The sequence below is a fragment of the Corythoichthys intestinalis genome, chromosome 5 (genome assembly GCF_030265065.1).
Source record: "Corythoichthys intestinalis isolate RoL2023-P3 chromosome 5, ASM3026506v1, whole genome shotgun sequence".
Taxonomy (NCBI): Eukaryota; Metazoa; Chordata; class Actinopteri; order Syngnathiformes; family Syngnathidae; genus Corythoichthys; species Corythoichthys intestinalis.
The window spans coordinates 49,040,429-49,066,432 of NC_080399.1; the positions used below are offsets into that span (position 1 = coordinate 49,040,429).

A 26,004-nucleotide genomic window follows, 5' to 3' on the forward strand; every position below is an offset into this window, starting at 1 on the left:
GATTGCATTGCCGCTTATGGGGGGTGATGCCATTGACCTCCATGGACGTCCAAACTTCCCATTCATTTCCAAAGGCATTTCTTCATGTTTGTTCATTCTATTGATGCCAATGTACTTGGATTCCATTGACGCTTATGTAAGTTGATACATTTGACGTCCATGGACGTCCAAAATTTTTCCCATTCATTTTCAATGGGATTTTTTTTTTTTTCCCAAATCAACAGAAAATGACTAGATATCATTAGGACGTGTCCCCCAAATGTCCCCGATTGCATTGCCGCTTATGGAGGGTGATGCCATTGACGTTCATGGACGTCCAAACTTCCCATTCATTTCCAATGGCATTTCTTCATGTTTGTTCATTTTATTGATGCCAATGCACTTGGATTCCATTGACGCTTATGTAAGTTGATACCATTGACGTCCATGGACGTCCAAAATTTTTCCCATTCATTTTCAATGGGAAATTTTTTTTTTTTCCCAAATCAACAGAAAATGACTACATATCAATAGGACGTGTCCCCCAAACTTCCCCGATTCCATTAACAATTATGGAGGGTGCTGCCATTGACGGACATGGACGTCCAATTCTCCCAATCTTTTCTAATGGCTTTAACTTTGTTTAGTGCCAATGACTGGCATTATGGTCCATTCTATTGATAGACCTGAGTGGGGCTAAGATTTGTATCTCCACAGAGGAAAGACCAAGGTGTGTAATTTCTCCCGAAATTGCAGTTTCTAGTTATTATTCATCTTATTCTCCGCGTTTTTTTGAGCCAACGCACAGCCCAAACCGTAGCACCGATCGGCACCGTTCAAGTATCGGCACGACCGGATTTTTCGTGTGACGATGGGAATTTTTCAAACCGCCACGAAAAATTTTCCGTTCGCCCGTAAACGGCAATTTTCCGAAAAATAAAAAAAGTTTCAAAATGTATCTAGTCCTACAATTTTTGACCAAATCACATAATTTGGGCATCAAAAATTCCGGGACGGTGAGGGGCATAAAAGTTGTATACAGAATTTGGCAAAAATTTACGGTTCCCCGGAAATTTGCCAAAAACTTTCCTATTCATTTTGAATGGAAAAAAAACGCGCGCTTCACAGCCCGAACCGTTAGACCGATCGGCACCGTTCAAGTATCGGCACGACCGGAATTTTCGCGTGACACAGGAAACTTTACAAATGGCCCCGAAAATTTTTCCGTTCGTCCGTAAACGGCAATTTTCCGTGAAAAAAAAAAAAGTTTCAAAATGTATCTAGTCCTACAATTTTTGACCAAATCACATAATTTGGGCATCAAAAATTCCGGGACGGTGAGGGGCATAAAAGTTGTATACAGAATTTGGAAAAAAATTACGCTTCCTCGGAAATTTGCCAAAAACTATCCCATTCATTTCGAATGGGAAAAGTCCCATTCACTTCCAATGGGATTTCCAATGGAATTTACATTGCATTGATGCCATTGACGGCCATGCATGTCGAATCTACTGATGCCAATGTACTTGGATTCAATTGACTATATGGATGTCGATGCCATTGTCTGCCATGGACGTCCAAAATTTTTCCCATTCATTTTCAATGGGGAAAAAACAAAATTACCCCAAATCAACAGAAAATGACCAGATATCAATAGGACGTGTCCCCCAAACTTCCCCAATTCCATTGACGCTTATGAAGGGTGCCGCCATTGACTTACATGGACGTCAAAAATTTTTCCCATTCATTTTCAATGGGGAAAAAACTAAATTTCTCCAAATCAACAGAAAATGACCAGATATCAATAGGACGTATATCCCAAACGTCCCCAATTCCATTGACGCTTATGGGGGGTGCTGCCATTGACGTCCATGGACGTCCAAAATTTTACCCATTCATTTTCAATGGGAAATTTTTTTTTTCCCCCAAATCAACAGAAAATTACTAGATATCAATAGGACCTGTCCCCGAAATGTCCCCGATTGCATTGCTGCTTATGGAGGGTGATGCCATTGACGTCCAGGGACGTCCAAACTTCCCATTCATTTCCAATGGCATTTCTTCATGTTTGTTCATTCTTTTGATGCCAATGTACTTGGATTCCATTGACGCTTATGTAAGTTTATACCATTGACGTCCATGGACGTCCAAAATTTTTCCCATTCATTTTCAATGGGAATTTTTTTTTTTTTCCCCAAATCAACAGAAAATGACTAGATATCAATAGGACGTTTCCCCCAAATGTTCCCGATTGCATTGCTGCTTATGGAGGGTGATGCCATTGACGTCCACGGACGTCCAAACTTCCCATTCATTTCCAATGGCATTTCTTCATGTTTGTTCATTCTATTGATGCCAATGTACTTGGATTCCATTGACGCTTATGTAAGTTGATACCATTGACGTCCATGGACGTCCAAAATTTTTCCCATTCATTTTCAATGGGAATTTTTTTTTTTTCCCCAAATCAACAGAAAATGACTAGATATCATTAGGACGTGTCCCCCAAATGTCCCCGATTGCATTGCCGCTTATGGGGGGTGATGCCATTGACGTCCATGGACGTCCAAACTTCCCATTAAATACCAATGGCATTTCTTCATGTTTGTTCATTCTTTTGATGCCAATGTACTTGGATTCCATTGACGCTTATGTAAGTTTATACCATTGACGTCCATGGACGTCCAAAATTTTTCCCATTCATTTTCAATGGGAATTTTTTTTTTTTCCCCAAATCAACAGAAAATGACTAGATATCAATAGGACGTTTCCCCCAAATGTGCCCGATTGCATTGCTGCTTATGGAGGGTGATGCCATTGACGTCCACGGACGTCCAAACTTCCCATTCATTTCCAATGGCATTTCTTCATGTTTGTTCATTCTATTGATGCCAATGTACTTGGATTCCATTGACGCTTATGTAAGTTGATACCATTGACGTCCATGGACGTCCAAAATTTTTCCCATTCATTTTCAATGGGAATTTTTTTTTTTTTCCCCCAAATCAACAGAAAATGACTAGATATCATTAGGACGTGTCCCCCAAATGTCCCCGATTGCATTGCCGCTTATGGGGGGTGATGCCATTGACGTCCATGGACGTCCAAACTTCCCATTCATTTCCAAAGGCATTTCTTCATGTTTGTTCATTCTATTGATGCCAATGTACTTGGATTCCATTCACGCTTATGTAAGTTGATACCATTGACGTCCATGGACGTCCAAAATTTTTCCCATTCATTTTCAATGGGATTTTTTTTTTTTTCCCCAAATCAACAGAAAATGACTAGATATCATTAGGACGTGTCCCCCAAATGTCCCCGATTGCATTGCCGCTTATGGAGGATGATGCCATTGACGTTCATGGACGTCCAAACTTCCCATTCATTTCCAATGGCATTTCTTCATGTTTGTTCATTTTATTGATGCCAATGTACTTGGATTCCATTGACGCTTATGTAAGTTGATACCATTGACGTCCATGGACGTCCAAAATTTTTCCCATTCATTTTCAATGGGAATTTTTTTTTTTTCCCAAATCAACAGAAAATGACTAGATATCAATAGGACGTGTCCCCCAAACTTCCCCGATTCCATTAACAATTATGGAGGGTGCTGCCATTGACGGACATGGACGTCCAATTCTCCCAATCTTTTCTAATGGCTTTAACTATGTTTAGTGCCAATGACTGGCATTATGATCCATTCTATTGATAGACCTGAGTGGGGCTAAGATCTGTATCTCCACAGAGGAAAGACCAAGGTGTGTAATTTCTCCCGAAATTGCAGTTTCTAGTTATTATTATTTTTTTAAAAATCCATTTCAACTTAACATTATACTTATGTTCCAATTTGCTAATGTCTTGAAACATAGAAATCCTGTTAAATGGAAAAAACTTTTTTTTTTTTTTTTTAAACCCAGATTCCTCAAAGTAACACATTTTAGAGCTGTATTTGCAATACCATGTTACCTTGAAACTTTGATATCTCGGTTTAAGGTTATCATACCGTCAGAATCTCATTCCGGCACATGCCTAGTCCAGGACAGTTTCTTTGGTGGTTATCCACCATCCTTTAGTTTTCTTGCTTTTGGACATCAAAATAGAAGACAAATTAGTCCCACAATAAAAGCATTATTTGTCAATTTTTTTTCAATGACATTTAATTTTGCCTGGGAATGTCTACCTCTGTACACATTTCCTGGAGAAAAAAAATAAAATTACATCAAGGCTTAGTTTCATAGATAATTCCTTATTACAATGAACGCAGGTCATTTGAAGCTATAATGAATTGAATGAAGTAAAATCTTCTTACTAATGTGCAGCAGACGAGTATAATATGGATTACTATCAGCATGTCATATCAGGATAATATGATTTGGTGCATGAATGAAGAAACAGTTTCTAAATCATAAATCTTTAACCCAGCACATATGTTACAGTATGTGGCTAATACCATCACTTTTTTTTTTTTTTTAACCTTCCCTTCCTGCAGTTTGCGGAATGTTGCCATAAATATCATATTTCAAAGCTGAGATGGTTTAGTTTAAAGTATTAAGCATATTGTTGGGGTTAGAACATATTCTCCATGGTGTGTTGTCGCTTGTGTCAATAGACAGTAACGTCGACATCAGCTACAGTAACAGCCTGCAGCAAAATGTAGAAAATGAGGACTTGTTGTATCAAACTCGGGGTATGTTTTCATTTGATTTGGATGTTGTTCAGTTCGTATCTATCACAAAGGAAACACTTGCTTTATCTGTTACAACACTGCTCCACTCATTCATGGATATTGTTATATTTTCCCATTCTTATGGAGTTAAGTTCACATGAAGTGAAGCAATGTGTAAAGTTTTATTTATTTGGGTTTTCATTCTAATGACTTTATCATTTCCGTAGTTGTATTTTGTTCAGACAATGTACAGTTCAAAACAAAATAAATTTCTTCTTAGGAACAATAAAGTTGAAACTGAAGGGACATACTAATTGAGTGTTGATTTATTTCCTCTGTAGAAATTGACTGCGCTACTTTATTGCAACCAGCAGAGGCAGTGTTGACTCAGTTTCAACCAGAGCTGTTGAAAAGTCTGGACAGGGATAGTGCCATATTATTCTGGTGACATATTGTTGCTCCTGCAAAGCGTAAAGACTGTATGGAGATTTGCTGGAAAACCTCATCCTACTTTTCTCAAAATTTACTGTGTGTTGCTCATGAGGTGATGAGGAGGAATTTGTACTGTATTGTAGTGCGTACTGTACTGCTGAACAATTTAGAGCATCTTTATCTGAGAGAACTTTCATGGGTACGTGGCTCAGTGGTAGAGTAGTCGTCCCTCAACTCAGAGTTTGTGATTTCAATTCTATGGAATCACAGGACTGCCAAAATGAATGAATAAATAGAGAAATATAATAAATGAAAATATAAAGGTATATTGGGTCATTAACTTTTACTTTTTGTCATTGAAAAAGACAATGACAATTTTTGTCAATGAATTTTACTTTTTGTCATTGAAAAAGACAACGAAAAAAGCAACTGCTTTTTTCTTTGCCTGTGCCTTTTTGATTCACCTTTTCATTGTCTTTGGGTTTGCTTTTGCTATTGCTTTTGGCTTTCTCTTTCGCAATTGCCTTTGCTTTTACCAAAATGAATGGCCTGTCAATCAAATGGCTTGGGAGGGGCTTTCCAACCAGGAATAATAGTCAATAACTGATCACTCAACCGAGCGACGAGACTCGCAAGTGTTTTTCGATAACAAAAATTAAGTCAAGGAATAAATATTTTGTTATTAATTTCTCTTTATACAACAATATTATTCATTCTACATACATGATGAGGCAATAACAAAATAGTAACGCACAGACACTAAGGAAACTAACTTTAATGTGATTACTGGTTTGGACAAATGAACCCATTAGATTGCTTGTTACTGAAAGAAAGTAATCAGATTACAATAACGCCTTACTTATGTAGTAAAGCGTTAGTGACAACACTGCTGGTAGTTCAAGTAAATGCTGTTCCATCAAATGGCAGAAGGTACAATGACTTGTGTTCATCTGCTGCTTTTGATATAAGTGATTACGACTTTTGTGTTCAATTTAACAGGCCTAAACTTTGAGTGTACGTTTATCAGTAGATCGGCAGATCTGATGTTGCGTCATCTGTCGGTAAATGAGGATATAGTGTCAAAATGCATACTTTGAAGGTAGAAAAGCGCTATACACGTGTAAGCCTATTTGTGGTAATTCAAATTTAGTAAGTGGCTCTTGCTGCAATTGCCTGCCCTGTCGAGTTGCCTTGCGTTTCCAAACGATTCCATATCATTTAAATGATTTCCCACCTTGTTGTTAAAGTAAATTAAGCTGAATGTCATTGCACTTCAAAAGTGTGCCTGTTGACATGAGTAACTTGGGGCAACCAGTCATCAGAGGCGCATCCTGAGACCAGCTAATGTGTCGGCCTTTGAAGATTTTAACATGCAATGCAATAACATGGCTTTTTCCTTGATGTTGTTATTACAGTTTTGTTTGGAGTATTGGGGTTCTGCACATAAAAGTGATTATCTTAGGGCTCATGAGAGCTTTTCCATTGAGAAAAAGGGGCCTGGAGACTATCAATGCATTATACCCGGGGTTATATTTTCCCCTAAAGAGGAAGGAATTGTTTCCTTTTACGGCTCTCCATCTATAGTGTGAAACCTGGACAAACGAAACAATATATAGTATATAATCAGAGGAAGTAATGTTTCCCTTTTGCAGCAATCTATCAATCATTTGAAATCTTGATGACCAAAATGAGGTTTATAGACATATAAGAGAAAAAAAAATAAGAATCCAGCATTGTCATACAAAATGATACAAATGTTTTTTTTTCATTATTCTTTGTTGGACATTCCACAAACTAATCCTACCCCTGTTATCATCAGGGGTGTCACTAAACCTAATACAATACCGTGGCAAAGCGGGCGCTGGCTTTTTTTTCTTTTTTTTTTGTTAAACAATATATAATGGAGCCCCCCCTGTCTCATCAGACCATAGGACATGGTTCCAGTAATCCGTGTGCTTTGTTGACATTTCTTCAACCAACTGCTTGTGGGCTTTCTTGTGTACCGTCTTCAGAAGAGGCTTCCTCCTGGGGTGAAAGCCATGCATACCAATTTGATGTAGAGCGCGGCGTATGGTCTGAGCACTTACAGGCTGACCCCCTACGTCTTCAATCTCTGCAGCAATGCTGACAGCACTCCTGTAACGATTCACATGACATTTTGGAAGGAAAATGACAAGCAGTTCTCAATTTGGACATTTAGGAATGTACGTAGTTTCTAAGTGGTGTACTCACTTTTGTTGCCAGGGGTTTAGATATTAATGGCTATATTTTGAGTTGTTTTGAGGGGAAAATAAATTAACTCTATCATATAAACTGCACACAGACTACTTTTCATTGTGTCAAAGTGTTATTTTGCCAGTGTTGTCCTATGAAAAGAAATTCTTGAACATCTGCAGAAATGCAAGGGGTGTACACACTTTTGTGATACACTGTATGTTGCCTTGGTGTGTTACCTAGCTTACCTCTCTCATTCCTCCTTGCTGCTTTATCCTTGCTGCGATCAAATAACTTTCTATTACCCATTTGCAAGAGCAATGCTGTTTGAGTTGTATAGAAATTAAAAAAAAAAAACAAAAAAAAAACAGCCCGTTTCAGATTACAGGGACTGCAGGAACAAAAAAAAAAAAATGCTTGTAAAACAGCTGGAAATTATGATAAGCAAAATTGTTAGCGGTTACAGTATATCCCAAAGATTGGCAATTAATTCATACGGATTGATTCTATTCATTTTGGTCATAAAAACAAATAGCAATAAATAGCATCAGTACTGATGCAGTTCAAATACCAAATATCATATTAACACAATAATATACAAAGTTCTTGAGTTAGAGCCTCTCACTCAAATCTCATCTATTTGTCATTGTATTCATAGCCAGTTAGCTAAAAGCGGCAGCTAATCTGCTATTTCAAGTTGCGACCAGTGTTGTTAATAACGGCGTTACAATATAACGGCGTTACTAACGGCGTTATTTTTTTCAGTAATGAGTAATCTAATTAATTACTTTTCTCATCTTGGCAACGCCGTTACCGTTACTGAGGCGGGAAAGGCGTGCGTTACTATGCGTTACTAAGTTGGTTAAATAAAAAAAAGTCTGAGAGAAACGGACTCACGGGGACGAGAGCAGAGCAGGAGTGGGGAAGACGGCGCCGTTGCAACCGCGATGCTAGATGGCTCCAATAATACCTGACTGACTGCAGCCATAGCCGACAAACTACGCCCACATGACACGGTAGATATCATATTATAGAACTAGATGCAGATGACAGACACTGCTGCATTGCCAACATGTTTTAAGGACTACATGCGTTTGTAAACAGCCGCCATCTTAAAGCAGTAGACCTCTCAGGAAGGCCCTGATGTAGAGATCCTTCCTAGCGAACCTAAGTAAATTTTTTAAATCTAAAATGCTCCTAAATCGGCAAAATCTTAACTTAAATCTATCTTTAAATGATGAAACAGTTTTAAAACTTACACATGTTTAAAGTAGACAGAAGGGAACTAATGCAATAACGGGAGAAATTTTAACAACTTTAACGATTGATTCACAACTTTAAATGACTTCCACACATAGCAAAGGTTACTAGCTAGTTATCACAATACCCTTGTGTCTAGTTAAGTGGAGGGTAAAGAATTGGGCTTGGGCCAATTGTCCCCCAAACCCTTTAAGCTTCACATTGTGTGACCTGTTTTTTTTTTTTTTTTTTTTTTGAGAAAAAAAAATATCACTAGTTACTTTGCCAAGTAACTAATTACTCTTACATTCAGGTAACTGAGTTACTAACGCAATTACTTTTTGGGAGAAGTAATTTGTAACTGTAATTAATTACTTTTTTAAAGTAAAATTAACAACACTGCATGGCACTAAATGCGTTAGTAGACAGCTGCCATCTTAAAGCAGTAGACTTTTTAGGACGGCTCTGTTGTAGAGAACCTTCCTAGCGAACCTAAGTAACTTTTTATCTAAAATACTTCTAAATCGGCAAAATCTTGACTTGAATCTATCTTTAAATGATGAAACAGTTTTAAAACTTTCATATGTCGAAAGTAGAGAGAAGGGAACAAATGCAATAATGGGAGCAATTTTAACAACTTTCAACAGTTGATTCAGGGTAAAGGGTAAATTAGGGTAAAGAATTGGGCTCGGGCCAATTGTACCAAAAACCTTCACAAAAAACTTCACATAGTGTGGCCAATGTTTTTTTTTTTTTTTTTTTTTGGAGGAAAAAAAAAGAAGTAATTATCACCAATTACTTTGCCAAGTAACTAATTACTCTTACATTCAGGTAATTGAGTTACTAACGCAATTACTTTTTGGGAGAAGTAATTTGTAACTATAATTAATTACTTTTTTTCAGTAAGATTAACAACACTGGTTGCGACCAGAGTAGTTCACTGGAGTTAATGGCCTGGTACGTAAAGTGTACAGCTGAACCATTTAAATTCACAATTCATTGGAATAGGTGACCAAACAAACATCAATAATGAGGTAAAAACGAACAACAAGGACAGGCACTTTATCTGGCACTAACCTGTAAAGGAGGTGGGAAGTTGTAATTTGCTCATGCGCCGTAATATTGATGCTGCATTCACATGTTGCTGGAGTAATCGAAAAAAATGAATGACTATTACATGGTGTGTAAAGAAAGCGCCAAATAGTCACTCAACTTGTGATGTATCGTTGGAGCATTAAAATGGGCTACTGTTTTTTGTAGCAACCCTGTTTTTATTTCACTTTACAACTTTACAACACATCAGAGCGATTTTCCCATTTAGGAGCTCAGATCTCCTGACACAAATGAACGCGGCATCTCCCGAATGTGCTTCGCGGAAGTATGCATACAGTACATCACAAACAAAGTTGCATGCATAAATTCCTATATTGAGGAGCAATGTGCATAATGTGTATATGGAGTTAATACAGTAATATGACAATATTAAATAGGCGCATTCTGTAGATTATGCTATGCCAAAGTAATATATACTGTATGTGTATATATATTTATATATATATATATATATATATATATATATATATATATATATATATATGCACACACACACATATATATTTTTTTATCGATGACATTTATACTAAGGCACATGACCCAGTGAAATATGTCTGGCGACGCCCATGATTGTCATGATAGAACACCATCTACATAATCTCTTTCTTCAGTTGTTGTTGCTTACCCATCTACAGATTATTACACAATCCCTTTCTGCCTGGTTATTGGAATTGCTGGTCCAGCTTCATTGAGCATGTAGGGAGAAAAGGGGAGCCAGATAAAGCTCATCTGGACTCCATCAGTGCTTGGTAAATAGAACCTACAGTACATTGAGCTATTAAACCAGGTCTTTGCTCCCACAAGGCCAGACAATGGTTCAATCAACACCGTCTTTGTGGTTTAAAACATGATCAGAATACTAAATATATATTCAGAGCCAGGTCAATTGTTTCTGTGGTTTTGCTGTTTGGATCACTTTGAATACAAAATACTTTGTAAATATCTCATAAAACATGATAAATGTTTGCTGTCCTTACTTGTTATCATAACTCCTCTCTCCCAGAGACATGCAAATGGCTGATATGAGAACAGTCCAAAAAAACAATTAAGACAATTTTTTTAGACTAAAGGCTATTTTTTTGTACCGTAATTTTATTTCGGCTTATGTTATGTATGTTAGATTCACAGGCCACCCAGGTAAAGATAAGCTCGTTGGAGCTTGTCGCATTTAAATGGACTCAGAATCAAATCTCTAATGCCCATGTTTTTTTTAAATAGAAAATGCTTCCTCCGTGTAGTTAGGAGAAAAATCTTTTGATAAAACTTTGATTTGTCCCCCTTGTCTTGAGAACTTTTGGGCCATTTTTGAGCATGACATTTTTGAGTAAAGGTAAACAGTACACTTCTGTGAATGGTGTCACGGAGGCTGTGATTTCGGCTGCACAAAACTTTGATTCTGAGCAACATCAAGATACTGGCTGACTTCATGAATTGGAAGGCTTGTGACTGTTATTGAAAAGAAGGGTGCACTGCAAATTTACCACGTCTCAAACAGATTAATTTTCTTTAACTTTTTTTTTTTTTTTACCTAAATCAAGGGAAAATTGCTTTCAAATAATGTTTTGAACAACATCTATTCTTGAATTAAGAACATTTCTGACAAGCTTTTTTTTTTTTGAAAAGATTAAATATTCATATTTATTGCTGAAAATAAGTTTGTTAATCTTATTTTCAGGTAGCTATTTTTCTTATTTCAAGAAATCTAATAAAATACTCACATTCATTCATGGACGCACACAGATCAACATTCCCTCGCACATCTAAACAGGTGACTGCACTCGGCTCGTATGTGCACCCTCCCTCCACGCGCCTTTCTCAGTCCCAAAACACTTAGCCTCGAGACCCAAATAGGAAGTTACTATGAACGGTTACCATGGAAACGAACGTGTAGTGGGAACCGTCCTCACATTTTCTATTCGAAATGGCCTCCGTACATGACTACAATATTCTTCATTCTACATACATTTTGAAGCAATAACGAAATAGTAACACACATACACTAAGGAAACTAACTTTAATCAGATTATTGGTTTGGAAAAATGAAAGCGTTATATTGATCGTTACTGAAAAAAAGTAATCAGGTTACAAGTAATGCCTTAGTGACAACACTGCTGGCAGTACAAATAAATGCTGTTCCAACACATGGCCTAAGGTACAGTAACCTGTATTAATCTGCTTCTTTTGATATTAAGATTTTTGTGATTAAATTAACAGGCCTAAACATTGAGTGTACATGTTTATTAGTAGATTGGTAGACAAATGTATGTAGAAATGTGCACGTGTCCCCGTGCCTTCATATTCAAACAATACCTGCAGTCTCCCTTTAAATACCTGAGTGATATTTATCAGTATCAAATTTCCATGTATCTGTTCTCAGAAATATCTGGGAGGCCCAGTGACACAGCATTTCCCTAAAATGAACAGCCCTTAAAAAAACCTAAATAGCACTAACCGATTGGTGTTACTCGTATGCACACATCAAAATTATATGTAGGTTGAATAGAATGATTTTCACCCACAGAAAACACTGAAATAATCCACTGGTGGGTGATGTTTGACCATTCAATCATGTAACCTGTGCAGTTTATCTTATGAGCCTCCTTTAATTCCTCTTTCTTGGTCCAGGGCAGAGAGTTTAGATAATGATGGGCCCCAGAGATCTCCAGTCGACCTCTCTTACAGGTCCCATTTTGAATGCATGTCTGTAGCCTGACAACTCATTCTCTCATCACCACCCCATCAATCCTTTACATCTGTGACCATCACCCACTGAGACAGGGCTCCACTTTGTCCCAGAACGGAAAATACTTCCCTTATAGTTCTGGACCCTCACACAGTGTCAAAACATTCTGACAGCTTACAAAACGACCAAAAGTCTTCCTCTCTCATAATTTCAAAACAGCACTAGCCCTCAAAACACGAGGGAAGCATCCCTAAACAGATTGAAATACCATGTGTCTGCCCAAGAGTGTGAGGCGATCCCTCTCTTTATATCCATAATGGGGGCCTTCTCCTATGCTTTCATCCACACCAAAGTTCCCTGACCCAGTAAACGCCTACAGGATCAAGGCCCCCTTAGGGAATAGAGGTGGATGTTATCATAGCATTCCTGCCCATGTGAAAGTATGCCAATTAGCATAGCTGGAAAATGTTGTTTTGCTAGTCTCCTTCACTAAACCCTTTTCCCAATTGCTGGTGATTCAAAGGCATGTGTGAATGTGTGTACTGTATGTATTCACTTTTGACACATGCACACACCAACACCCACAGATGCACACACCCACACACACCAAGTGATTGCCTTTAAGTTTCAGACAGGTTTATTGGGTGTTTGCACTGGAAAGTCAACATGAGGTTGGATGCCCGCTTGTACATTTTTTCCTACTGTCTCCTGTGGGAAAAGAAGGTACATTAGACGCACATTTATAATTCATTTCACTGATGGCTTGTGACATTAGGCTAAATTATGACACACACATTGCAATATTCTGTACAGAGGATTTAAACAACACAGCATGACACACATTTGCATGTTATCTGTGAATGTGTAAATTAGGTTTAGCAGTCTCTGTTGTCAAACTGTATTTTGTAGCCCTTGTGTGCAAGCAGCATGTGCAAAGGGATGAAAGCTTGTCTGTTGCGTGGTGTAGAGTGTGTGTGAGGGTGTGCGCATGTGCGCAAGTGCACGTGTGTGTCTGCCAACTGGAGCTGTGCCAGATAAATACACATTGTGACAACTGCAGTCATTTACCCCCAGGGACATAAGCCACATGCTTGTGTTTGCGGCATTGTTGTTTTATTATCCAGATTGTCCACCCAGCATTTAACTGTTTGTCCTTCATTACATTGACAATGAAAAAATACAGTATCCAAGGCCTAGAGGTTTAATGTCAAAACGATACATTTGGTCAGTAAATTCTGGATTGAGGGTACATTGCTCAATATAAGATTAGTAGGGTTACCAGATTTGAACCTTGAACATCCTTGGTCATACCTCTGTTTTAAATTTGAACTGTAAACACAAAAATATGTAATTAAAGTTAAGAAGTATAGCAAGGCAAAATTTTACACCATCAAAATGGTCAAATGTGCTCAACCCCAATTTATTCATTAACTTTTTTTAAATTAATTTTAGTCATATAAATGACACACAGTTGTTTTTTTCTGTTTTCCTCCATCAACCAACCAGACATTTTAAACTCTGCTTTTCCTTTACAAGGTTACGGCAGCTACGCAAGATAGATAGTTGGCTAGTCTGCAGCAGGTTTTCAGTGTTATTTCACTTTATGTATTTTTATGGTCCCCACTTTGACAAACTCGGCAGACAACTTACTTGTAAAATGTGCATAAATGTCAGTCATTTAAATATTGATAAAATTGTGTCCATTTTTGCTGAACAGACAGAATTTTGTTACTTTCAGCATTGGTCCCTTGTGCTATGAGATTCAATAAAGGTGTTGCAGGACTGCTTTATTTATAGCTTGCGATGCCAGTGAGAATCTTACTAACTTGCTGTTGTCAGCTATGAAATAAACTACCAATGACTCTTATTTGTATTGTATCCGTAGCCAGGGGTTTCCAAACCTTCATCTCTAAGGACCACGTTGATGGATATTCCCTCACATTGGTGTTTGTTGTTAGATGGACATAAGAACTTTTCAAAACTGCCTAGTCGTTCTCATTAAAATTTACAAATCACCACTCCCACGTTTATCCTTTTGACGGTTAAGTGTGCACTATACATTTTGCCGACCACAATCCCTAACCTCATACAACACACTGTAATTGAAAAGCATTGTTTTTGACACATGGCACGCTCTCTAGCACCAGATCTGGACAAAGTCCAACCACAAAAACCAAAGGTTTCTACTTCCCACTGGGATAGTGTTCATTCCTGCGTCAAGAGTTAAGCACACCTTGTCCAGCACAAAATAATCCTAGTCACTGTTTACTATGACTGAAAACTTTTTGAGCACTTCTGCTCGAGGAATACAACTTCAAGTTGAAAATAAGCATTTTAATTCCACACAGATAAAAGAAGTTGTTTCGAGGCATTAGGTATGTAACTGTTAAGATTTTGTACGTAGGTTTTGTTGACGATATTTACCAATTAACTACTTTGTAGCGATGTCAGGTAATGAAGGGACGTTTCCACAAAGTGCGTACCGAGGGTCGCTTAATTTAGGGGAGGTGCGCGCACCCCTCCTGGCCCGGGCGGGGGTTGGGGGGATTGCCCCTCCATCCCCTTGGTCCCTCTCTGGCCCCGTCCGCTTCTCTGGACCGCGGCGGCTGCCGCTGCCCTCCTGACAGCGGGGTCGTCGGCGGGGCCTCTTGGGGCCCGCGGGGCCTTGGGTGGGGCTTACTGTCCCTTGCCGGTGGAGTGGACGTCCCCTGCTCTCCAGCGCTTGGCGTAGCGCCTGCTTGGGGCGCAGGGTGGATGCTCGGGCGGCGTGGGAGGGGTGGGCGGTTGTGGGTGCGCCGTGGGTGGTCAGGGGCGGGGGTTGATCGGGGCCCTGGCGCTTCTCCCGCCCTGCGGCCGGGGGTTCCGGTGGATGAGGCCACGCCCGTGGGAGCCTGCCTCTTACTCACGCACTTCTCACTTTTGCACTGTAAAGTTGGGATGGGGCCATACAGTCCTGGGCCGTCTCCCCCGTTTTTAATGCATCACACACCAAGGTTGTGGGATGGTTGGGACCTGTCGGGGGGGGGGGTGCCTAACAGTTACCTCCTCACGGCAGGCCCTGCCGTCCCTGCACCTTTTTAACGCACCACCATACTCCACAGGACAGCTCCGGCAAAAGGCGGTGGGACGGGCTGCTGGGTAGAAATTCCATGCTGCGGTCCCACTGCACCAAGCCAAGCTCTCCTATTTTAATGCATACATTGCACTACCCTCCCCTCACAATCCCATCACGGTGCTGGGTAATGGCTGCCAGCACCACAGTAATTGGGTGGTAGGTGGGTCCCACACTTTTTCTCTATGGCGTGGTTCCTGGGGCATGGCCTCCCCTCTGCCTGGGCTGCCGGCCGCAGGAGTGGGCGGTGGTCGGGGCTCCGATCTCACGTGGGGTTGGTGGTGCGTCCCCTCTTGCCATCCCTGAAGGCCGGTTAATGGGTGCGCGGGTGGCCCGGGGGACCACCCTGGATCCCGGGGGGGGGGCACAATGGCTCCTTTGCTGGGTTGTGCGAGGAGGGATGGGCTGTGCTGAACCCCCCCCCGCCGACTGCCCTCCCTCCCTGGGCTGGCGCCCGCGTGGTGTCTCTGCTTGTCTGTGTGGCTTTCACGCGCTTGGTGGGGCTCGTGTGCGGCTGGATGGGATAGGGCACGCTCGGGTGGGGGGTCCCGGTGCCGGGAGTGGTGATGGGGTGGCGTCGGGTTGGTTACCAATGGGCTTACACTCACAAGGGATTCACACGATTACTGGGTTCTAGATTACTCTACCCCTTTCAATCACTTAGCTTATAGACTCCCCCACCCCCGTCCCCCTCTTTCCCTGGTTAACAGGCCCCCCACATGGTGTCAACCAGAAATACATCTTGCTGACGATAGCACCAACATATTAGTAGTTAGTGTAGACGTTCACTGTATTTCTTGTTGTTTGTTTGTGTTTCTTTTCTTCTCGTGTTTCTTTTCTACTGTTCCCCCATAATCCCTTCCTGTTCCCTGCTTTGTCATAATAAACGAGGTATGTTGAATGATCACAATGGGAATATGTCATACTCTCAATGTGAAACCTTAAAACTGTTCAGACCAACCTGGGCACTTAGACTTCCATTCTCCGTGTTAAACAGCTGAACAGGACAGGGTTAAAAAAAAAAAGAAAAATTAGGGGAGGTGCCGAAAATGATGGCGCCCGAAGCCTCGCTGCTCAGCTGTACAGTGTGATTGCTTCAGGAAGTGGTTTATATTTTGGCACGCAAACTCTACACTAGGACAGACAATTTTCTCCAGGGTATTTTGCGGACAATTTTTATACCAGTCCAAAGTTACGTTTATGGCACCCCCACTTCTGCAAGGTATGCCTGCATTTGCGCAAACTACGTATGCATAGAAAGGAGCAGCCTCATATGTTACGTCATCGCCCACGCGGTTTACCTCTGAACTGGAAACTCATTACTCGCCGGAGGAAAATTTCAAAATTACTACACCTTCTAGACCAGGTGTGGGCAAACTATTCCACAAAGGGCCACAGTGGGTGCGTGTTTTTGTTCATACCCTTCATGAGGACAGCCTTTCACCAATCTGGTTTCTTACAAGTACAATCAGTTAATTGCAGTCAGGTGCTTCTTATTTCCACTGAAACCTTAATGGTTAAACTGTCTGTGCTGAATCAGTTAGAACAAAGACCAGGACCCACTGCGGCCCTCGAGGACCGGTTTGCCCACCCCTGTTCTAGACTGTCATTATTTTGTGATCACTGTTATTTATTCGTGAACTCCACTGAACGCATCATGCAGGAGCGAGAGTGAAGGGAGAGCATGCTTGGCTTCAACGAGAAGTCGCTGATTTGTGATTGATTATTGCTTGTGCATAATAGTGGTGATCCTGGAAGTGGCGGCAGTTTTGACAGGCAGAAATGTCATGGAAAAAAACTGATCACGCGCTTCTTTGACTGGAATACCACGTAGGTCACTTTTCGAATTATCCTCTACGCATTTTTATGTACTCATGTTCGGTCGGCATTGAGTTGGGTGGGGCCAGCCCTGCAGCTGGCTGATCGGAGAAAACGCAGAAGACAAGCTCTGTAAAAAAACGCTTCATCTGCGATGGTAGGACCACAAATGGGCACTGAATTGAAGCATATTATTGCGATGTAGTTTGAAGGTTCAAGAAAAATGTGTGGAAAAGAAAAGAGGAGCAGGAATGCCACGTCGTAATCGTCCCCCTCCATTGTTTACGATGCCGTCATGCCACACTAAAAATGGGGACGGCATGACGTCACTTCCTCAATATCTGATTGTTGTACGGAGAAAGCAGTCCATATTAAGCAACGTGTAACATTTCCCGTCTACATTATCTGTCTAACAACTAATTGGGATAATAGGCATACTAGTGTAGAAGAGATGCCGTATAGTCCAACTAATTACACGTTTAAGGCCATTATCCGTCGTGGTGTACATGTAGCCTCAGAGCATTGTTGATATGTACGTTTGGTTGTTCAGAGCCCCACTCACGTCAAGCATCCATCCTACTTTTCCAGACCAGCACAGACACAGAAGCACTCCAAAATTATGTGCCAAATGAAACACTAGACTGCTGCATCAATAGCCACCTCAATCTTGAAGAAGCACAATCCTCTTTATTAAGTCACACGATGCCATGACCATTCAAACAGTCTTTAACTGCTTAAAAGCAAGCACATCTAACAGAAAACACAATACACAAAATATTGTGTAAAATGATTTCTAAAGGGCAACATATCTCCGTTCCTGCAGTGCTAGCATCAAATTTCTTTTTCCAAAAGGAAATGGTGGTATTACAAAATCTTCTACACCAGAGGTGCCTAAGTCTGGTCCTCGAGAGCCCTGATCCGGCTTGGTTTCAATGTCTCCCTCCTCCAACACACCTGAATCAAATAATCAAATCATTATCACTCTCCTGCAGTGCTTGCTGATGAGCTGATCATTTGATTCAGGTGTGTTAAAGAAGGGAGACATGAAAAACAAGCTGGATAGGGGCTCTCGAGGATCAGACTAGGGCACTGGTCTACACCCAATTAGGAAGAAAACCCTAAAATCAATAGAGCCTTGGGGGGGGCTGCTGACATTCTTTATGTACAACACTATAGAATAATTGAAAATGTTTGTTGCATTGCAGAGGCGCTTTAAGATTAGAAGGTCTTTATTTGGAACCGATATTCATTTTGCTAGTCAAAGACTGCAATACACCAGAGTCCAATAATGTGCATTGTAATGCTGAAAAAGTCTGGAGTTAATTACTTACATAATTGCAAACAGAAATTCAAATATGTCATGCTGCTTTTGTCAGTCTTTCAGAAAATTAATATCTAAGATCCTCCAGTTGTTTGAATCATTGGTCAACTCTCTGGGATCACTTTAAGGGGAGTAGATTGTTCTCATGGCTCAACAACAATCACTGCATCTTTATTGTCTCCGAAAATGTAGACAACTGGTCAGGTTTCACAAATGAAAACCTTTACTGCAAACTCTCTATGAACTGATTTTTTCCCCCAAAATTTGGATTGTGTAATTCTGTCCATACAAACCTTTGATGTGTTGTTGCATCATTAGAATATTTTTTTTGAAAAGGGTAAAAAAAATAAAATTCCAAATGTGGATTCAATCAAGAGTTTTGTTCACTCAGACATTCTGCTATATCTAAATCAGTGGTTCTTGACCTTGCTAAAGGTACCAAACTCAATGCAAGTTTTACGTGCATTCACAGAACCCTTCGGAATTGGATAATTAAGTCAAACAAAAAACAAAAAAACAACATTCAAAATCAACATATCTAAGATTATCTAAGCAAATTCCTGTTCAAATTTCTCATTTTGACAGCCTGTTTTTAAATGGGTCAAAATTTGAGTCCATGCTGCCCATTAGTCTGTTATACTGTACTTCCTCATACTTAGTGCGAGTCAACCTTCCACTGAGATAACCAGTTTCTCCTCCCATCAGATAGAGGACTAACAGTTTAAAGAAATAGAATAAAGCCTATAAAATTGTGGGCAAAATCAGTCAAAATCCTGGTCTAAAACGCCACTTTGCATTGATTTAGTCAGTACATGAAAATAGACCTCTGGGGTCCGAACCCCTTAGACTTATTCACCAAACCCCCGAGGTTTCTATCAAACCCAGGTTAAGAACCACTGATCTAAATATACTGTACTGTATTCATTCATATTTTTGTGCTTTTGTTAAACAGCAATTCCCTAAACAGAAAATGATAACTAAACTAACAAATCATTACATGTTAGTGAGGATGAGGAAGGAAGGACCTTTAATCAATTGGTATTTGGTATAAAAAAAGGTATAAAAATGGTATTAAAAAATGGGGAATGGCTATCCTACTAATAAATTAGTGTCTATGATGGCTTCAACATGCCATTGCAATCAACTCTGTCGTGTATGCTCGATCCGCACTATTAGCAATGTGGTCCACAGTCAATGAACACATTCTTTTTTTTCCCTGAAACCCAAACACAGCCTGATCGTATCTGTGACATTAACCCACGTTGTGACATATACAGACTACAATTATTAAGTTCTATTTCCCATCCAACAACACAATGTTTCACTTGACACATTGTGTTTATATTAATCCCATAGTTGTCCGGTTCTGTCCTTCATCAGACATCAAAGCCTGTCAGATGTCAATTGCTGGAGCACGTTCATTTCCATACTTTCCACATTACAAAGCCAGGATACACAGGCCAGAACAAACTCTCAGCCACCCCAGTTAAATGGATCTCATGTGAGTGAGCAACTGTGAACAATTCAGCTTCGCCACTCTTTGTCTAACAGGCAACAAATAAACTACTTTTTGTGTTTCATATCAGAGATGTTGATTGTGGCAACAAGTTTATAAAAAGCTAAGAACATGACATTATTTTTTTGTCCTAGCCTTGGGTTGCACCGTACATCATTTAGAACCGAGCATGCCAAACTCTTGACTGGTGGAGTTCACATTGGTAATATTCCATCTTTTCGTTTGGATTTCACATGCTGATGCAAAATGCAGCAGCCTTTGACACATATCAGCATGTTGCTGGCTTATTACTGACTCTTTACGTTTATGTTGGAGTCAATGGAAACAATATTGTCCGGGTAGAAGTTATGAAACCGAGCAGAGAAAAGACTGGCTACGTGTGGTTGTAATAAAAATGTGAAACCAGGGGCCAAGCACTCGTCCATCTTGGCAGGAAACCTCCGACACTGGAGAGGAAGACTAACAGCAGCACAAGGCCAAGCAATCGTTTAAGCCCCAGGTCTCGCTTACTTCTGGAAACAGGTCTTCCACCCTTATTAGATCAGATTTATCAAATTTGTGAAGCACTGGGAAACACAGGGCCACAATGCCATGCGTTCTTTGGCATACAGCTATTTTGTGCATCCTCAAAGGGGTAATGAACCAAGATGGCTGCAAACAGAATGTGTTGAGTAAAAAAGTAACGCGTGCCAACCTCTTGAATTTATTTCTGTAACAGAACTGTCTTGATCCAATAAAAGACTGGAATGCTTTCAATTGCGTATTTCATGTGTGCATTGTTCCAAGACTCCATACACAGTGGTTTTGGAGTAGATGCAATCTTTCACACAGATTCTCATCCTCAACTCTCAAGTCTTTCCAAGTCTAAAGAGTAACGCACAGGGTCTGCCTAGTCCTTAGCTCTGTGAATGTTATAATGCATCTGTTCATTGATGTAGACTGTAAGTTCAGACACGTGCTGCACAAAGCACTTCATGTATCTTAATTTGAAATGCAACTTGTACAGGTGATTGAACGTAGCAGCAATAATTCCACATTTCTTGACAAATGTTGAAGAGCATTAGAATGTATTATGCTATCCAATATATTGAACATGCACTTAAGGTATTGGCTAACAACATTTCAGAAATAGCCTTGTAAATATTAGTCTCAAGGGACACTTTTGTTCAACCTGTGATATTAATATTTTCATAACCCATCAATCCATCATCTGTACTACTGAAATCATGTACAGGGGACACAAGACTGCTGGAGCCAATCCCAGCTGACTATGGGCCGGAGTCTACATAGACCCTAAACTATATATTAGTTTACAACCTTTCAGAATCAGTCACACCTATGGACATTTTATAGTATTCGATTGACCTACCATTCATGTTATTGTGAGGAAACCGGAGTACTCAGATAAATCCCTCACAGGCATGGGGCAAACATGCAAACGCCACACAAGAAGGACAGACCCCGTTGGAACCTGTTGGAATCACGCCAGCCGAACCGCCGGACCTGCGCCAGCACAGATCCAACGACCCAGGCCGGCGAGACCCCGGCCAAAATGTCAAACTCCGCCTGTTCACCTTAGCCCTAACCCTTTGTACTGACTCCATTTTGGAAGCTGGAAAAATGCTAAAGTTGACAATTTATTCAGGTTGACAGTGATCAAACGGCAAGGCGAAACAAACAGACTCAGGCAAGGAGGCAAGGTAACCATATCACAAGTCAACAAAAGGTTCCCGAGAAAAGATGGCCATGCTTAGTTAAACATTCAGTCTTTTGAAGGCTCTTGCGGGGCGGGCCGTAGGCAGGAAGAAGGGTGTATTTAGGATAATATTATATCGTAGTTTGGGCTGTTTAGGATTATTGTCTGTTTGTGGATTGGACAGGAGGATTCAGGAGTTACTGTTGTCAGGGCAACGAGGGTTGTGTATTTTGCCACTACAGCGTCAAAGGGGCTCTTGGAGTCAGTCGTGTCATCAGCTTGATATCAGGCGTTCTCTGGTGTTCCTTGTGTTGGGACAGGGCGTCCCGCCATTTGTTCTGGACTGTCCGAGAGAACTGATGACCTCATTTGCTCTCGGAAACGTATAAATACGTTCTATCTTTACATGCTTAACTGTCCCAGAAACGTATTTATACGTCTTTTGCGTTTTTTTTTTTTTAACAAGAAGCATATATACCTTCCACTGTATCTGAGAAACAAAGAACAACACTCCAAACCCCTTTTAAAGCAATAAATCTGGCCACTGGAGGGCAGTAGCGCATTTTGCAAGACCAGGCAACCCGATTCAACAGCAGTGAACGGCCGGGCAGCATGGTCGGAGCGCTGCTGGCACGATGTCAGGCGGCGCTCCGACCGAACAAAACAACGAGAGGACGCCTGGAACGCCAGGCGTTGCAAAACTGCGCAAAACGAGTGAGACCCTCAGTAAAGCGGCTCGCCAAGCAGACCCCGCAGAAACGCAAAAATAATCCATCTTTGTGAGACAGACAACGATGAGGGAAAAGTTTACACGGCTGACGTGGCGACAACGGCGTCATCTCGGCGACAAACCGTCATCTCTCAGTAGTCATGTGTGAATAAATTGGTACTTTGCTATCAAAAGCTCTATTTGGCTGGTTGTTCATGTTATTTTGTAAAAGGAAAACATTATTCAGATGTTTGGGATGTCACTGAAGCAAAAAATAGCCGTGTTAAAGTCAAACCTATGTTTGAAATGTATGCGTTTACAAAAAGCTCATTTTCTCCGTTTTTTCATCAGAAATTGGAAAATTGCTCAAACTAAGCTATTTTCTAATACTGATTTCTAAAGAATGGAAAAAGATATGAACTTAATTTTTTTTTCTGCTGGAAGAAGGGAGTCTAATCTTTCTTTTGGTGGGTTCCATGTTTATATAGCAATGGAACAGAATTTTCTGTGGGCCTTGCAAAATCAGTCAAAATCTGGAAAAAACGGCCGGGAGGGAAGGGCCTTGCGCTGGTGAAAATGGCTGGGAGTGAATGAGTTAAGAGAGTTGGTGGTGCAGACGTGGGTTTGTCAGCGTCAATCTTGCTCAGTCAGTTGCAGGATGCACACGGTGGGCTTCCGTGACAAGAAGGCGTCTTGTGCCCAATATTCTGCTTGTCTTCTTAACTATGGTATAAGTGCTATTTATTTTATATTGGGTGTGCTAGAGTATTACAAAAAGTAAAACAGTAAATACGAGAAACGATACTATTTCCTTGTTGATTATATTAAATGTGTTAGAGTAATAGTAACAGTTAGTACCTTTTCTCATAGGCACCGTCTATCTCCTTCACCTTGATTTCAGTGTGGGGCGAACATGCCCAGTGATTTACCGTGTTGCCTCGGAACTTAATGTTTTTTAACAAATGGTATTCCCTTTGTTGATGTGGTCTGTGCTTTTTAAAATGAGTATTTTGGACATTACTTTCTTGTTATGTTGTTGAAAAGGAAGGAAAAGGAGCAAAATTGAAATAATTACATGCAGCAGAAACACACTTTATTACAAATTCGGTGGGCCTCAAATTTCTTAGTACATGTCGAAGTGTGACTAACAGGCTGTTGACTATATTATACTGTGCAAAAGTCAAAAGGCTTTCTTCCCTTTCACTTCTACTAAGAGCCACAGTCACATTTGATAACGTTGGAGCTCATGGTTTAGTCTCAAAACGGCTATTCTATCGATTTCAAAGGATAAATTTGCCAAGATGGCAGTGGTACCAAGTGTCAGTCAGACTCTGTTTAACTTCAGTAAGAAATCTTAAAGAACAAGTTCATCCATTTCAAGAGAAACTTTGCGGTTCAAGGTTAAATATGTACATGTATTCTGTCATCTCTCACTATTTTCAAGGGTTCATCAGATTTGTTCACAGTGTGTCCCCGACTTTTGAACGATACAACATGTTATTCAAGATGCTTAAGATCACTGGGGTTTTGAGGTCATGTCATTGTCTATGTTGATTTGTAGAATATACTCCTTTTGTACTTGTGGAGCAGCTTTTAATTAAAAACATTCAGCTTCATTGGCATGTAAAGTAAAAGACTAATGCTCACTCTTTTAGTTGTTCTGACAAAACTCTTGATGCATTTGATTTGTTTTATTGCTATTTATTCAGTGATCTCAACTTGGATTTTGCTCATGCACAATAAGTTGGTTTTTAGACTTCCAATTACATATATACTTTTCTTTTCCATCTGAGAGTTAAAATGAATATTGTATTTTACAGTGAAGAGAATGGGTACTGTAGTTCTCTGTACATGTCCCGAAGATGACCCAGTATATTGGCTGGATCCAGCTACAGCTGCATAACATATTCTCCCTTTTCTTTCTTCCAGTTCCAGTTTTGACCTTCGACTCGACTGATTTGCCAAAGACCAAAAGACGTAGCGGTATGTTTCAAGTCCCTTTTCAAGAAAGTTGTTTGTGCTTTGGTATTAAATATTGAATCACACCTAACAGGAAGCAGACATGGATGCACGCACAAACTCAGACAATCTACTGTATCTGCTAAGCCCTACGGTGTGGTTTAATTTTAATCCATACTTCCACTTCATTCCACCTACCACATTGTCTGAATAGCATGCCGTGAGTTTTAATGGCTCATTTTGCGCTTTAATTATACTCAAGATGTTTTTCTTTTAATGCAGTATGTGGCAGCCTGTTTTAATCAATGATTTTATTGGTCTCTACTCGTACACAACTAGAGGTGAGAAGTCAGTGATCTGCTTTCAGCGTGGCTCGCAAACTCGATGAGATATGGATAGCAAACTAATGAAAACAATAGCCTCTTTGATCCACAGTCCCTGATGGACTGCAGCGTGTTCCTTCTTCACCCACAACCAGAGGTGGGTAGGGTAGCCAAATATTTTACTTAAATAAGAGTAGCGTTACTTCAAAATAATATTACTCAAGTAAGAGTTAGTCATCCAAAAAATGTACTCAAGTACCAGAAAAAAAGTATTTGGTGAAAAGAATACTCAAGTAATAAGTAACATTGTGAGTAACTGCTTAAGATGTCTGTTTTAAAAAAAAAATGTTTTAAAGAATGGTATTTTTTTTTCTCAGCACAAAGTTATCTATATGAACTGTTATTATTCCTGTATATTGTACCACAACATATTACATAACTACATTAAGCCAAAGAAATGCAAAAAAACAAAAACAAAACAAACATTAAATTCCATCGAGAGGGAAAAAAAAATCTACAGAAATTAAGCATTATTCATCCAAATAGTATAATTATGAAACTAAAAGCACATCTCCGGTTTTCCGTGGCCAATCGGTGCCAAATAAAAACTTGGAGAGAGATTGAAATCTTTGCTTTTGAGTCATGTTGATGGCGGCGTTCTGTCAAATACTTAATTTTTTTACGGAGCTTTAAAGACATCACATGGTTGAAAAGGCTGGCGTGATCATAGAACGGCAAGCTTGAGTCTAATTGGTATAATGGAGTCATGTGATTATTGTTGCGATGTCTCATTGGTAAAACTGGTTGAGCCACTGTTGGCATCTCAGCCAAAAAAAGAAGTAGAATCTAAAACTGTATGTAAAATAAAGAGGAAAACTGTAACAACTAGTGTAGCCCAAAGTAGCGGAATAAGAGTAGTGTTTTTTCCTCACAAATCTACTCAAAAGTAAAAAGTATGGCTTAGTCAAACTACTCTTTGTAACTTACTCAAGTAAATGTAACGGACTAAATGTTACGCATTACTACCGACCTCTGCCCACAACCATGCCCTGTCCCCTAATTGACACTGCCCTTGCCATGACAGGATATTAGGAGACAGATGGCCTGACCCAGTGTTAAAGTTTGCATGTCCAGATGTTTGATACATGCATATTATTTGCATGTGTGCTCGTTTGTACAGTTTTGGTGGCTGTGCAAGTTTGTGTGAGTAATGCTAGG

The 26,004-nt window shown here is 40.1% G+C and overlaps 1 protein-coding gene across 2 annotated transcripts in view; it reads left to right on the top strand.

Annotated features, from left to right (window-relative positions):
- The window catches only part of LOC130915860 (uncharacterized), a 486,296-nt gene that overhangs the window by 135,715 nt on the left and 324,577 nt on the right, over window positions 1-26,004 (top strand). Inside the window, exons 1-2 of one of the 2 annotated variants that reach the window (XM_057836022.1) lie at window positions 23,171-23,232; window positions 24,434-24,487. The gene's annotated coding sequence lies outside the window, so the exon portion shown is untranslated. Of the gene's footprint in view, window positions 1-23,170; window positions 23,233-24,433; window positions 24,488-26,004 lie in introns of those variants that run through there. The other variant, XM_057836021.1, reaches the window with a different exon arrangement.